The 16,866-nt window shown below is 34.0% G+C and overlaps 1 protein-coding gene across 7 annotated transcripts in view; it reads right to left on the reverse strand.

Moving 5' to 3' along the window:
- The window catches only part of Spock3 (SPARC (osteonectin), cwcv and kazal like domains proteoglycan 3), a 354,663-nt gene that overhangs the window by 244,002 nt on the left and 93,795 nt on the right, over positions 1–16,866 (reverse strand). The gene's annotated exons all lie outside the window — the stretch shown is intronic.

Raw genomic sequence — 16,866 nt, forward strand, 5'->3', positions numbered from 1 at the left:
GAAAACCGAGAGAAAGAGGGCCTCCCAGGAGCTTTAACTCAGGCAGCATCCCAGGTAAAAATGAATCACCCATGATGTCTGCTGTTAGAAGTTCTAATCCAGATGCTGGCCTCCAAAATTATACTACTCAGACCTTTGAAGGGCCACTGACAAGAACATCAAACAGCTAGAGATTGACATCACTAATCTGAAGAAATCCCTCATTTCACTGTCTGAAGAGACCTCCTAAAATCGCAAAGATACTTATGGGACTCGATTTACTCTATCACAATAGAAAAGGCTGTGTACAGCTCTTGATTGTGTACAGCCCTTAAAGAAGAATGTTGTCTTTACATAGACAAGACAAGGAGGGTTAAAGAGAGCATGAAATAGGTCAGTGAAGGCCCCTAGAAAAATCAGAGAGAGAAAGAGACAGATGAATGCTGGTACAAGAATTGGTTTTCAGCCTCTTCAAGGTTGTCAACCCTACTTCCTCCCATCTTGGGACCATTATATGCGTTCTTTTTGCTTATTTCTGCTGGGCCCTGGGCCTTAAATAGGCGGACTAACTCTGTGATACAACAGATAAATAATTTGGTAGTAAAACCTATTCAGATACATTATCATAAGTTAGCTGTGGAGGACCACGAGACTCAAGATGAGGTTGTTACTTTATACAGGGTGTTTCCAAAACCCATCTCCACCCAACATAAAAGGGGGGACTTCTGCCCCTAGACCAAGCAGAGAGGGGCTATCCAGAACCCCCTCAGACAGGCGATCTGAATTCTTGCTTAGGCTGCTAGGCTAAGCACTGCAAGGAAATATAAATAAAAGATAAAAGTATCTCTCTGGGTTCCCTGAGGGACAAGCCTGACTGCATAGGGGTTGATGTCAAAAGTATCTCCTCTCCAGGAAAAAGACATTGGGATGGGTATGGCCCTCATGCCTCACTGGACAACGACAGGGGGAGCGGAGCCATTACAAGGTCCCCTTCAATTACTGGAGGTCAGGCCTCTATCCCCGCCTTTGCAAGATTAGAATTGTCACAGCTCTTCTATACTTAGAGAATGGAGGAGATGTCAGGGGCAGCCCTGCTTACACACTGAAGGCCTAAAATCAGCCATAGGCCCAAAATCAGCAATAGGCCTGTCATACATGTATACTAACACCAAGTTTTGGGTCTCAGTGAAAAAACATTGAAACAGATGGCTATAAGCTAATGTAAACAGTCAACTTTTATGGAAATCTACAAGCCTGAGCAGTCATAGACCTTGTAAATAGGTAGCCTTGGCAGACAATACCAACTTAGATAAGGACAAGCGAGTCATAGGCAGAGTCATAGTGACTTGTCCCCTGAATCTTCATCCAGTCGATACCCGGTTCTGAAGATATCTGTATTCCCCCTGAACACCCACACTCCAGTGTCATTCCCTTCCCCACATCCTGCCTTTCTGTGTTTATAACCCCTGTGTGAATGAATTACGATTTGAGAAAAAAATAAATTATAAAAAAAAGTATTGGAAAAAAAAGGAAAGAAAAGATGATATGATATAATCCCCCAAATAAATGAAATTATTTGTAAAATTTATGTGAAGATTCAAGTAAATTTATAGGTAAATAATATAAAGATAATATAAAATATAGTTGATTAATATAAAATACATAAATGAGCAAATTTCTCTAGACTATAAGCTCAATGAATCTATTATTGAAATTCTGTTACATTTGAACACAATATAAAATGAACATAATATTAAAGTTTTAAAATGTAAAAGAATTCTTTAAAAAAAATTAGTTCAAGGTGGTCATAAACCATCTGAAACTGTAAGCCAATCTCTAGTAAACTATTTCTGGTATACGAAAAAATAAACAAACAAACAAATAAACAAATAAGTTAGTGATACTAGACAGAAACTTCCTTTACCCTGCTTTAGGAAGGAACACTGAATGCTGACTGAGTAGTAGAAACTTAGATAATATAAATTAGTATAAGACAGAACATTTCCAGACAAAAATTAAATGACCTGACAGTATTTACTTCCATAAAACATACTTCTGTTAAAATAATCTATTAGAATTTGGAGTAGCCTGAAGGCATAAATAATATTATAAAGCTAGAACATCAAGATTTTGTTCTTAAAACGGGGATAGTCCAATAACCACTGGGTTATACTTAGTTTAAACAGACCAAGGGGAGACAAAGAACATCCAAAGGGCCAAGATGACTAAGGTAGATCTGCTCGGAGAGTGTACATTTCAGCCCTGAATGCCAACTGCAGAGAAAATTGGACATCAGGAAACGCTATGAATCTTCACACAAAATTTCTTTTTCTTTCTTTCTCTCTTTTTTTTCAATGAGACTAATTATTTTCTGTCATTTTTATAAACTAATAAAATTTCAGACACTGACGCTTAAGGCACGAAATTTGGCAAGGACACTATGAGTTGAATTTAATAACATTTTAATGTTTGGAGAAGTACAAGATAAAGGGTTCTATGCCCAGAAACAACCAGTAATCAAGATATATTATGTGAGAACAGGATCTATTTTCAATAAAAGGAAAAAATGTTTTAAAAAGAAAGATAAGAAATGCAGAAAACTATGGGAGCCATGAGCAGCAAGCCAGTCAGTAGTGTTTGTTCAGGGCATCTGCTTCAGCTCCTGCCTCCAGGCTCCTGCCTTGACTTCCCACCCTGGTTAATTTTATGATGGACTGCAATGAGAAATTGTAAGCTGAAATAAATCCCTATTGCCACAAAACTTCTTCATAAGAACAGCTCTAGTGAGCTGAAATTTCTAAGGAGACTTTCTTGTGATTCAATCTCATTCATTAAAATCTACTGCTCACTTTCAGGAAACGGCAAAATAGAAAAACCAATTAAAGTAGTCTGAGTTCCATTGTAAATATGTAACATAGTCTGATTAATTTTGAGTTACAAGAATCCCTAACCCAACTTCCTGAGTTTTCCCAAAGTTTTCATTACAAGATCTCATTGTAGGATGATTTCCATTCATGAAAGGGCAAGTCAATATCAACAAGGAAGCACAACAAAGGAGTCATTACAAATGATGGAGTTTCATGTTTCAAAAGCCAAGATGTCGTGTATTCGTTTATGAGACTAATATAAAATGCTTATCAAATCCAGATATACAGATACATTTGTTACTTTTAAAACTAAACAAAAAAGTACTGTGAAGGAGAAACTGAAAATAATCAGTGACATAGTTTGAGGCAGTTTTAATAATTGTATCTATAGAAAGCTAATGAGAGTTAGATACAGAAACTTGTAGTCTGAAGGCATTAAAATCCCATGGCAATATATCAGTTATGCCTAATATTATACAATAATTTCAGGAAATAGGCTGTATCTTTCCAAACTGATACATTTAACAGTGTTTATATCTTTTTAGTTAGACCAAAATCATGATATCAAACATTGCCCTTGGGAGGGGTTTAAGAGCTGGTATTCTTAGATGAGAAACCATGGAAAATTGATAACTTCTATAGGGGGAGTCACTCTTTTTAAAATACACTTTCAATTGAAAAAGAGTCTCATCATTTCCACTCTCTCTCTCTACTTACTTCCAGCTCCTGTCAACTAACATCCCTTGAACCTCTCCTATGAACTTCCACTATTAAGTTTATACCATCTTTCTTTTTTATTATGTGTGTGAGCAATATTCAGTCAGACATTTCCTATTCTAAAGAATACATTTCTATAGGTTAATAAGAGAAGTCCTACGAATTCTAAGTTATGACATGTATAAGTGTATTCCCAACATGAAGCTCCAATAGAAATCTAAAATTCAAGCTTCATTCTATTCTAACCACTTAAACCCCCGCAAAATATGTTTAAAGTGAGTAATTGAAATTCACTGCCTCAGATTCATGGATAGCAGAAGAGTGTACAAATTTGTGAGCATGATGTATAGCAGTACAGATGATTTAAGGCACTGTTCTTAGAAGACATGATGAGCTACTATTGTGGGATGATTTTAGGAGCCTATGTGCATCTAAGATCACATTTTTAAGTGAAAGTTTCTATTTGACTTTGTAGTTCTGGTGAATTGGAAAGTGCACTGAATGGGGAATTTCCATGTAAGTAAAAGCATTTTCAGGAGCTTTAGTCACCTCACTTGCAACGAAAGCAAAGAACAGTTTGAGGGTGAGATGAAAAGAACGCCAAAGTTATGAGGATTCTGCAATTATTTGTTTTCTAAGATTTATTTATACCCTAATCATATGATTAGGGTATCAGTATCAGTCATTAGCCTTGATGTGGAATGTGAAAATTGGAAGCTGCTCTCAAAAATGTCTTCCATTTCACTTCTGGGTTGGTATTAATGATGTTAAATGTCCCGAATCTGCCTTCCTTTGCAACTAATCCCCTCATTTGGTCACTTAAAAAAAAATCCATTCTACTAACACATCACTTCCTACTATCTAGCTGAAAATGGATTCCCTGTTTTTGAAACCTCTGTCTTTTTACACATTTTCCTTTACAATGTATCCCCTTGGATATTAATTTCCTCAAAACATTACTAAAAGTGTTCAACTATTTCTCACAGTATGATTTACTTTTCTTGGGAATATTCACCATACATGAAGCACCACTACATATAAATTCAGATAGATATTTGTATAATATATTTAAATTATTTGATGTAGATATTGAGCTAATTCACTATAACATGCAAACAAAATATGTTAAATCTACTATTTTTAATATGCCTATGACAAATTATAACATATGAACTGAGTTAGAATACAAATAGTAAGTCTACTGTAATAGTTTCTATAATCCCAGATTTTAATATTCTATGTTAAGATAGATGACATTAAATTAAATACATTTTAATAAGCAATGGAAATAAAATACACCATGTGATTTAAAATGCTTTAGAACTTTTATCATTTTTATTCTGTCAAAATTTATAAAACTTATAAGAAAAATAGGAATAACTGTACAAGAATCACTGGTAATTGTTTTCACTGTATTTCTTGGGGTTTTCACAAAATGGAAAGGAGACATATTTTATATTAAAAATGTTCGTTTGGTAAAGATAACAAATTTAAGAGTTGGGGCTTGAGATTGAAAGATCAATATTCTACAATATTCTTCACTACTAACAATTTAGATATTTCTTAGCATCAGTAGCAATGTATTAAAAAGGAAAACAAACAGAGCAACTATAATATTAAAAGATTTGGTTCAAGCTCATCTTTAGGAGCCTCTAATAGCCTAGATTCTTATTTTCTCTATTTCCAATTTGCTTTCAGAATCTTGTAACCAAAGTTGAAAATTAGGTCTCTGGCTGCTTGTATTCTAATGCTAATAGGTCTCCCAATTGTTTACATGAGCTGGTCTGCTGGTAGCTTCTAGCAACTTGCTCACAGTTAACTCTGATTGGTAAATAAAAATGCCAGCAGCCAATACATGGGGAGGAGATAGAAAAGTAGGGGCTTGAGACTGTGAGGGAGCAGGAAGAAGATATCTACCCTGCCTTAGGAGAGTATGAAGGAGAGACATTTTGCAAGGAAAGAGTGCAGTACAGAGGGGCAGGGCCAGGATAGCAAGGCCCAGAAGGCCGCTCAACAGTCTAAAGCAGCCTAGATGGAACATAGAAATTAGTAAGTTGTAAATCAGAATTACCTGTGGGAGAAGAGATTTAAGAAAACCAGTAAGATATGCTGGGAGTGCCTCCCCTGGGGAATATGGGAAGATGAAGAAAACAGTGGGAAAGTTTAGAGGTGTCAAAGAAGATCTGTTCTGATTTTTTAATAGAAACTACATTGTCTTTCCATGAAAGGGGAACTCACCACTCCTGTAAGTTAGTAAATTTTATATTTTAAATACTCCTTGGAAATACACAACCAAAAGTCTATACATTTATGTGTCACATTTGTAAATGTCATAATTTAATCTAGGACTTTCATTAGAAAAATTACTAAAATATATTTCCTGTGGTATACTGCATATTCTGACAACTCTAACAAAGGCAATTATAACTAGACAGAATGCTCTTGGAGTTTTCTTTTCTTTATTTTTTAATAAAGCAACAATTCTCCAAAATGAAGAAATTTGGAATATTCCTGAAGAATGCAAAAAATTCAGGGTGAAAAGTTTAATGAGGGTTCTAGCAACAAAGTATTTTAGTAATATGTAGTTTTCTTAAATATGCTGAGAATGATTGCTAAATTGCATTTGAAGTACTATATTCACTCTTAAAAATCAGAGAAAATTATGTCCATTTGTGAATCACAGTAGAACTGTCAGTTGGATTCTACTTAGTAATGACACTCTAGCATTGGTAATAAATAAAAGAATCAATGTAAATTTCTTTAACTTTCACATAATGAAGGCAGCCTTTTTAAGCATTTATTTTAAAATTGGGTATCACCCCATTTTAACTTCAACTGGTCCTTGTGCAAGCTGACCTGCCATGCTTATTCATCTTAGGGGCACATGCAGACTGAATCATGACTGAGGCAAAATGTCGATCAATTGAAGAAGGCAATAACCAGTAAATATTTGTATACATAAAAGCTGAGTCATTGTCTTCCTAAATAATTGGAGTTTTTGATACTATAAACTCAAATAATATAGTAAAAATACCAATGCATTCATTATCTAGACTAGCATAGTTTACATGATGAATGGGAATGCGTATTCAGATTATCTCTGGTTTAATATTTTACATACCAGGTAACATAACCTATCCTATATAAAAGTAAAATTTTAGAAGATATAACATAGAAAGCAGTTCAATAAATCAGGATATTCCTTTGAATCTTGGTTATAGAGAAAAAGTATCAAGTCATCATGAAGACTGAATTTTGGAACCTTGGTAAATTATTAATTACCCATTATTACAAGTTAGTTTGTCTCCAATTTACTCACCAATTGTGCCCTCATGTAAGATCTCTATAAATACATACAAAGATGTCCATTGAAATATACTTTTCTACTTTTAAACTTTATATATGTGTTAGGTTGTAAGCAACTCTTATATGTTATTCATATGCCCTATGCAGAGACAAAATAATCTGAGGAACCTAGGTATAATCTTAAAACTCACTTCCATGTGCTTCTTTAAATTTAACTTTGAGGAAAACAGCACAACTCATTTGGAATTTCTAGAATGAGCTCATGATGCTAAATATACTGAAATAGCCTTTCAAACTTTCAAGGGTTTCTAAAATAAAACTTCTTTTATAGAACAGAGTTTAGCATGGGAAATGTGACAAGATTAAAGTTCTTGTATACTCTCCACACATAATTTCTGCTATTACTAATTTCTTAGAGAATCTTGGTTCTATGGATTTAAGATAACTGATGTCTTTCTTTGGCTAGTATGAATATTTCTTTTAATTGATGAATAACACATGTGTATTTAGGAATCTGACATATACATTAATGAATATTAATTTATGACTATCATAGATAAAGTTGATATAAACATCTTTGTATAAGTTCTTATGTTGATGATACATTTCAAAATAATTGGTCAAATATGTAGGAATAAATTTCATGGATCTTCTGATAGCATGCATTTAGTTTCATACGGGACTGTCATATTGCCATCCAAAGCATCTGGTAACACTCTGATTTGCTTTGAGCAACTAGCTTGCACAATTGTAGCAGTCCATAGCTGATATTTCTTTCATTAATTTAATCTCTTAAATAATACTGGGTTGACGATTTCAAACTGCTTCTCACGCAACATTTCATAATTGCTGAGATATTGATTCAAATATTTTGCCTAAATTTGAATTTGTTTTTAATTATGTGGGTGTAAAGACATATATCATTGACATGCCCTTCAATATATACATCCTTTCAAGAATTTCTTAGAAACCCTTAATATTTAACTATTTTTAATAGTTCCTATACAGGACATAAACTTTATTTAATTGGATATTTTATTTATTTTCATTTCAGATGTCATCCCCTTTCCCCATTTACCCTCCCTAGAAACCCCCTATCACATCACCCCTCCTCCTATTTGCTTTAATACCATTTTAATTACATGCAAGTATTAAGGTCAGTTCTAGGTTGAGGAAATAGCATAGTTGAAGGGGCCTGAGGCCCCATAGGGAGAGCAACAATACCAACCAATCAGAGCTCCCAGGGTCTAAACAGCCAGCCTGGGAACACACATGAAGGACATAAACTTTTAACATTAACAAAACCCAACTTATTTTATATGGTTCATGCTTTTACTATTACATCTAAAATTAATTCGGTTTATGTTTCCTACATTACGGTTGGCTACCAATGAGAGTGAAATATCTCCTAATATATTTAAATACTGAATATTCTTCTTTGGAATTATATAGGTGTCTAATATACATTTTATAAATGTTTTGTTAGAGCTGCATCAAACTATATCCTTATTTGAATTCTAAATTACCTTACTTGAGTAAATAAATATTTACAAAAACTATTATCCATGCTTTTTGCTCCCTCTCATAATTTTGGGTAATGCTTATATAATTCATAAAACTTTAGTGTCTGTGAGATTTAATTAAACCAGAAGATTATGAATACCAGTACTGAGTCTTTCAGCATATCCTTCTGTTCTGGCCATTATAGTTTGTAGACATCATAACTGAATAGAATTACTGATTGATTTTTCTACCTTAACATCTTGCATAATTGCTTTTGGATATTCAGAAAGTTGGATATTCCCAGTGAGGAGGCTTCTAGATCAGGTCAAGATTGTTCTCCTAAGGTCTGTGTCCAACATACATCGTGTCTCTAGTATCAGGGTCTTAGATTCAGTTTCTTAGAGGCAACCAAGGACAAGAGCAAAAGCCACCAATACTCAAGAAAGTGTTTCTGCCTGCTATCAGGAAATCTGATAGTCTATAGATTTCCGACAGAGTATTTTCTCACCAAGTTATTCACAAATCATTGTTTTTGTTTGTTTACTTTTTGAGTCAAAATTCCTTTGTTCAGCCCTAAATGTCCTGAACCTTGCTTTGTAGAACAGACTGACTTTGAACTTAGACATCAGCTGCTGCTGGCCTCTGAGTGCTGAAATTAAAGACATGTATCACCCCTGCCCACTTCTATTTTTCTATTATTAGGTTTTAATGATAGTCTATTGTCCTATGAAATTGATTCTGAATTTCTGATTTAGACATCCATATTATGTTTATGTCCAATAGCGAAGTACTTACTACAAATAATTATGAATCATTATGTTCAGAAAGGCATACCCACATATCAGTTATTTAGTAATAGCTATTGGTCTCTTAATATATCTATAAATATAAATATGAATTATTCTTTACTGAATAAAGACAACTGACAAACCTAATTATATAGAGTAATTTTAAATAAAAAAACAAGCAACAAAAAGCATTAAGATATTTAAAAATGTTTAATAATATATTTTTCAATGATATCTTAATTCTAATAAGGTTTTCCATAAATTAGACACTCATCCAAAGCTTTTTTATCCTTACAAGATGACATAAATGCAATGTGGTTAGTGAGAATACATTATCACACTATAATTATAAAGATCTCTTCTCAGCCAAACATTATGAGCTATAAACATACATCACGATTTCTATGAAGACCTATTGGTACTATTTGCAAAGTCACTTTCAGATGATCTATGAAACAACATTATTCTTTGTGGTATCTGATTATTTTTAAATGAAAATGCAAAAATTTAAGTAATATTCCTCCACAACACTTCTGTTTACTATATCATCTTTTCCACAGCTGATATTAATTCATCACTATTAGTAGACACATAGTTTGAGCTGGTGAAATGACTCGTAAATCTAGAGTACTTGTTGCTCTTGTAGAGGTTCTGGCTTAGGTTTCTAGCACCCACATAGCCTTACACATCATCTGTAACTCCAATTTGCGAGTCCCAGATGCCCTCTTCTGGACTCTGTAGGCACTTACAATGCACGTGATTCATATATGTACAAACAGAAAAAAGGTCATTTGCAATGTAAGTCTTTTAAAAACCCATGTAACTATGTAACATGTAATATAAATCTCTCAGACATACAAAAAGATAAATGCAAAATTGTGTCATAAATGAGTATTTTATTGCTGGAGTTTATTTCTAGATTCTTAACATTGAATAATAAATATGCTACCCCCATTTTATGAGTGACTTCTAGAAAAACAGTTTGGGGTGTGTAAAGATTGTGGTTCAATGCTTAAAAGAACACTTCACTCACACCCACATAGGTGTGTGCACATCACTATCTACACACAGAGAGAGAGACACATAAAACCTAAATCTTTCTAAGATTCTAAGAATCTTTGGCAAAGTAATGTTAGCCCGATAATACTCAACAAACTTCGTAACCTTTTTTCACTAATGTATAAAATACCCACTAACAGCATAATTTCTATCAAATATCAAATCATATGAATTCCCGAAAGAGCAAATATAAACATGTCTATGGACAGTTTATAACTAAACCATGATATCTTAAAAATTGACTTTCTAAAATGTTACAAGAACTCTTTCATTATTGAAAATACACACACACCACACACACACACACATACACACACACACGATAATGAAGTTAAAATAAAATAGGATAGTGAAGTTAGTTTACAAATTAAATGATAAGGTATAATTTAGATATCCTATATGAAATGTATCAGAAAGAGCAGAAAGAAGTGGTGCTATGTCACCAGTGACAGATCCCCAGCATTTCAGCTGATCAACTGGCCCAACTTCCTGTAGTATGGCTCTTTAGAATACAGGTTATATGTTCACTGTGTAAGTGTAAATCAAGAAGTGTTAGCACACACTTACCTTGTACAGGAAGCACAGCCAAGGACACCTGATAACAAGGGTTTTCTTCTCTATTATCAGGCTACGCCAGTATCAAGTGTTTTGCCTGCTTGATTATATAGATTTTGTATCTTAACAGCAGGTACAAAGAATCAATGTGAAAAGGTCAGTGTGTCAAGGGAGGCTTTGCAAATCTTAGACCAATGGTTGCAGGAATGAAAAATACTCTGACAGAGACACTGATAAAAGGAAGCTGGTTAAGCTTTCTCTACACCACTTAGTCCTGACTGCTGTGTGTTAATTTCTGGCTTGTTATTCAACTGCAATGCTACTCTGACACCTTTCAATGCACTAAGAGAACATTCTCCTTTTATCCCTTTCCTGTTACCACTCAATCTCTATTAGCATGCATATTCCTTTGGAGGGTTTTTCTGATGTCTTTGGTATTTGCTATATATTAGATTTTATTCTTTACGAAGCTCAAGAACATGTTAAACAAAATCTCAGTAATTTTTTGAAAAAGATTAATTACCTTAGTCATAGATTCAATGTTCCCTCTAATTATCAGATAAAAATGAGAATATATATCTGTCAGGATCTGAGCAGATTGAAATAAGATGCCAGGAAACACTAACATATGGGAGTAATATGGGAGTGAATGACAAATGACAGGATTAGAGAAACTACCAGGATCATTAATCCATAATCAATAGCATCAGACCCTGTAACCTGCCTTTAGGCTAAAGGTACAGGAAAGGAATGGGGTGCAAAGGCACTTCATCCAACTTCATTTAGGCAAGACACACCTAAAGAAGAACAACTACCAGCAGGAGCCATAATGACAGTGTGAAGGATAATGGAGACCATGATGAATGACCTCAGCCTGTCCCCAGTGGAGTGTCGTAAATCCCACATTGGTTTTTTACCATTGTTCAAATAAAAAGGTATCCAGGTGCTGAAGTGGTAGTTCCATGGGTGACGTGCTTGCTAAGGAGAGGTTCAGCATCTATCTCTTTTCTAGCTTTTTCTTTGCATATCGTGCAAGTAAAAAGAAAAATATTCATATATGACTAAATATGGAGATACATGTTTAAGTGATTTTTAATGTCTATTACATAATAGTAGGAATATAAATAATAATACACTTTAGAAAAGACAGCAGAAAATGAAGACTTTTCACTTGCGAGACCAGAAAGCAAATATCCCTAGAGATAATGTGGAACTAAGTTTAAACATACCTAATATACCAGGGATTGGGAGCAGAGGGAGCCCTGGTGGGACACCTTCTTGGAGAAAGAAAGGAATGAGATGAGGAACTGTGGGAGGGGGAACCGAGAAGTGGGCAATGGCTGGGATGTTAAAAAATAAAAGTAATAAAAAAACATATACTTGAACTTGGTTTTCAATAATGCACACACACACACACCTATGCTAACTCAGTGCTGAAGGACATTTTACAACCTGAAGCTACAGTTCCCACTAAGACTCCAGCTTTCAGAAGGAGGTTACAAATATATCAAGGGACTATCTAAGAGAAAAAATTAAGATAACACACAAAAAATTGCTGTTGATACAGAAATATTCAGATGCTACCATTAAAGTAATTTAAATGGGCATGCAAGTAAAAATATGTTAGGTTTGAATTTATTAAACTAGTTAAATGACATGTACAAAAAAAAAGAAATAGTTGAAACTGTAGACAATTTTATATGATAGGTCAGAGCAGAGGCTGAAAAACCATAGCTTTGGGGACAAATATGGCATTAACATTGTTTTAATTTTTTTTATAATGAAATTATACCCACCTAATTATACATTACCTTGAGCTGTTTTGTGGCAAATTCAGGATGTCTAATAACAACCTGTGTGTATGTCTCACAAAAATAATATTCTTACCACCTGAACTTTTACATAAAAAGGGATAGTCCATGAATTAGACAAAGAATAAAACAGGATTGGGAGTGAATTAGCAGAAATTGGCAAAATGAAGATTGAAAAGAATCTTAAAAATTACAATAATAAAATGAAACACAGGTCTGGGAATAATCTAATTAGTACATATTTCAAAAAGTACTGTTGTGTCTGTATAATATGTTAGAGAGTGTGGGCATACATGTACCATCACATGTATGTAATCAGGTGACAACTTTTTGGTGTTAGTTCTTTCCTGTCACTATCTGCCCTAGAAAATCAATTCAGCCTGACATGCTTGCAGAGCAAACACTTTTACTTCCTAGGTCATCTTGCCAGCCCCTAAATTGTGAATATCTTTTAATTGTAATAAATTTAAACTTAACTGAAGTTGATAGGAGAAGGTACTCCTGTTGTTCTGTGTGAAATAATGGCTAGATTGAAGATACAGTGATATTTACCATGTTAAAGACAAAAGAATTATTTTGTCTCAAGCAGAATGAAACAGTAAAATAACATCAGGGCTCAAACATATAAGGTAAAGAGTAAATAATAATGTGAAAGTATACATTGTGAAGGTTTATATATGTGTAACTTCAAAGAAACAATAATAGAAATCAACAGTTTATCATCCTCAGCCCAAGGAATAAAAGCCAGACAACATTAGATAGAATATATGTTTGAAAAGGTCACTGTGGATACAAAACTCTAGATCTTTATATTTCAATGTGAATAACAAAAGCAAAAATATTTTCAGATAAACTAAAAGACATATACAGAATATTCATACCACAAACCATTATTGAAAGTAATCCTTAGGTAGGAAGATGCTACACATGAGAGGAAGAAAACTCAGTAGGGAGTAAACAGTAATAAAAAACTATATATATGTGGCTATTCTAAATGTATATTAAATACAAAAATCATTAACACCACATACAGCCTAACATATATATTTAACAAAATGTATGACTTTTGTGTAATCTATGCATTTGAATTTTATTCTTAAACAAATACCTATGATATATTAAAACACAAACACACACAAAAAATCTTGCATGGGAAAGATCATTAAGACATTAATTGTAAATAGTCACAATAACTTCCTGTACAAATATGCAAATATAGTTTAAAGGAAAATTTACCATGTGTTCTGACAATGTTCCCTGAAAAGGTAAAGATTATCAAACAAAAACCATAAACCAGGAATTCATGTTATCAGTCACAGTTGTTTAGGAGACTCCCACCAAATTACAAGCTATTGCTATTGGGCTTGCTTGCTCATCAGAGATGGAAGGTGAGTCCCTACTGCTGAAGAAAGTATGTACACCAGACACAGGACAGTGAGACTCCTGATCCTGAGCTGACATGAATACCTCCTTCCTGTGGACTAGTTTAATGGTACCAGAATGCACAATGAAAAATTCCAATGGAAGGAAACAACCAAAATTCCAATCCCAGTATGACACCTATGAACCAGAGCAATGGGTAGAAAGGCACAATAACTCTAAGAGGTACAGCAATGGCATGCATAACTTGGCAATAAGCAACAGCTCGCTAATTGTACTTAAAACTCATTTGAGTAGAGGAAAGTGATACCTGGTCCTCTACCCAGGGCTAGAGAATTCACAGATATTGGAGGAAAATCTATAAGCCACATTACAAAAATGACATAATCCATGACTACATTATAAATATTTCTCTTTATAACTAAAGGTAAGCATAGTCTTCACTTATAACCCAAGAAATTTATTTTTGCAAAAGACAGAGACCATTGTAGGAACCACAGTCAATCAAAATACAGCATTCTGTGGTTCATTCCCAAAGAATACATCAATAGGAAAGAGCCCTGACCTAAGGCTCAGGAATCATTGCAGAACAGGGAGAATAAAGATTGTAAGAGCCAAGGGATCAACAAGAGTCCTGTGAGACTGTGTGCCTTAGTGAATTAAGAAGCTCCACTCATATAGCCTCCCTAACATGACTGCTTAAACCTAAACTGAACAAGAACTGTGCCAACAGATACAATAGCATAGACAAAAGAAAACTTAGGAGGCCTCTACTTCTACATAATGAACTGTAGGCACATTTCTTTTCCTAAGAAATGCAGAGAGAAGGATAAATAATATTCTACAAGGAAGAACACACTCGTTGGTTGGTTGTTCAATACGAAATGATCAGTCCTGAAGAGATACATACTAGTAGCATTATAAGATAGATATATCTATATATCTATATATCTATATATATAGATATCTATATATATATATCTATCTAGATATATATGTAGATATATCTATATATAGATATATATATATATATATATATATATAGAGAGAGAGAGAGAGAGAGGTAGCAGGATTTGGAGGTGGAAAAGGAAGAGAAAAACAAAAGTAGAAGAGAGGAAATTGTAAAAATCAGATGTCATTATGTCTGTCTACATAACCAATTTGTGGATATTAGAAAGAGACAAAAATCACAAACAACTCTTTCTTAATTTTGAAAGTGAAGACAAATTAAATAAATAACAAATACATTTGCATTTTCCAAATCAATTTCCAAATTAAGAATTTGAAGAGACTAAGATATTGAACTTTAGAAAGTCAGCAACATTGCCTAAAACACTATTTATTACCTTTGGATGCCTTGAACCAATGGTGTATGATGATTGCAATGGAAAACTTGAAAAGGTCTATGCAGGGTGGCACATGCTTATTCTTTCAAATCTTGGGAAAAGAAAGCAGGACAATCTGGAGTTTAAGATCTGTCTTGACTACAGATGAATCTAGGGTCAGTGTAACATAAATGGGAAGTTGCTTCAAGCCAACAAACAAATGAAGAAAAAACAAAAACACAAACAAAAGATTATAGATCAACAGAACACACATCGTTTAACCTCCTGGCTTCAGGCTGACACAACTTGAAAGTGCTGTAGTCACAAAGACCATATGCACCCACGGGGAGTTTTTCTCTTCAGGATATTTACTGAGAACACAATCATAAGAAGCAAAATCATATTCAAGTGGATAAAGTGAAATTTCAGTAAGTACAGGGCAACAGAGAGCTGAAGTCTGAGAATAGAGAAGAATAGGAGGTACTTTTCAGGAAGATGTTTGTGAAAAGAAGCATAATCTTTTGTTACGTCAAGCACGGATTGACAACCGTGAAAAATCATAGAGATTTCTGGAACTACTGGCAGGGGCGGGGACCTTTACCCTAAAACCATGTGAAGATTTGGAGGTTTTGTATTGAAATTAGAAGCCTATATCCTTCACAATATCAAATTTATACATTGGTGGTATAAAAAATATGGGCACATTATCATGTATGACAGTGTTTTTTTTTATATGTAATACCTATTATGAAGGATAGCATGTCTGAAAATCTGAAGCAAAATACTACAGTCTCATGGTTAGAAAATCACTGAGCTCTGATCTATTGGATTGTTCTCTCAATATATAATATCATGTCCTAGTTGCCTACTCTAATTTTTTAAAAGAAATCACATATTGAATATGGCATTTCTTTCAATGTGCCTGTAATTAATTCAAAATACAAATAGAAAAATTAAGCATCTAGAAGTCATTTTAGTGCTGTGCTGGCTAGTCAAATATCAACTTGACACAAGCTAGAGTTATCTGAATGTAGGGACCTTCAACTTGGAAAATGCCTCTATCAGACCCAGCTGAAGGTATTTAATAATAGCTCAATTAGTGATCAGTGAGAAAGTGTCAACCACATTTTGGGTGGTGCCATTCCTAGGTCCTTCAAAAAGAAGGCTGAAGAAGCCATGAAAGCAAGAAGCACCCCTCCATGGCTTCTGTATCAGTTCCTGCCTTCGGGATCCTGCTCTGTTTGAGTTCCTGTTCTGATTTCCTTCAAATGTGGTCTATAATGTAAAATTGAAAGCCAAATAAATCCTCTTCTTTCCAACTTGCTTTTGGTCATGATGCATTATCACAGTAACATAAACTCTAACTCAAACAAGTGCTTATATAGCATCTTGAGACTCACACAGAATACTTAAAATATTTTCTCATGAAAAGATACTCATAATGACTTATAAATCCAATGTAATTATTTTAATTTTTCATTAGGTTACCACATCATTATATTTGAATGCATTCCTATTTCCAAAATTCACTCTTAATTAAACAAATCCGTCCCCTCAATGCCCAGGAGAATCACAC

This window comes from Grammomys surdaster, unplaced genomic scaffold (assembly GCF_004785775.1).
Source record: "Grammomys surdaster isolate TR1022 unplaced genomic scaffold, NIH_TR_1.0 126182, whole genome shotgun sequence".
Classification (NCBI taxonomy): Eukaryota; Metazoa; Chordata; class Mammalia; order Rodentia; family Muridae; genus Grammomys; species Grammomys surdaster.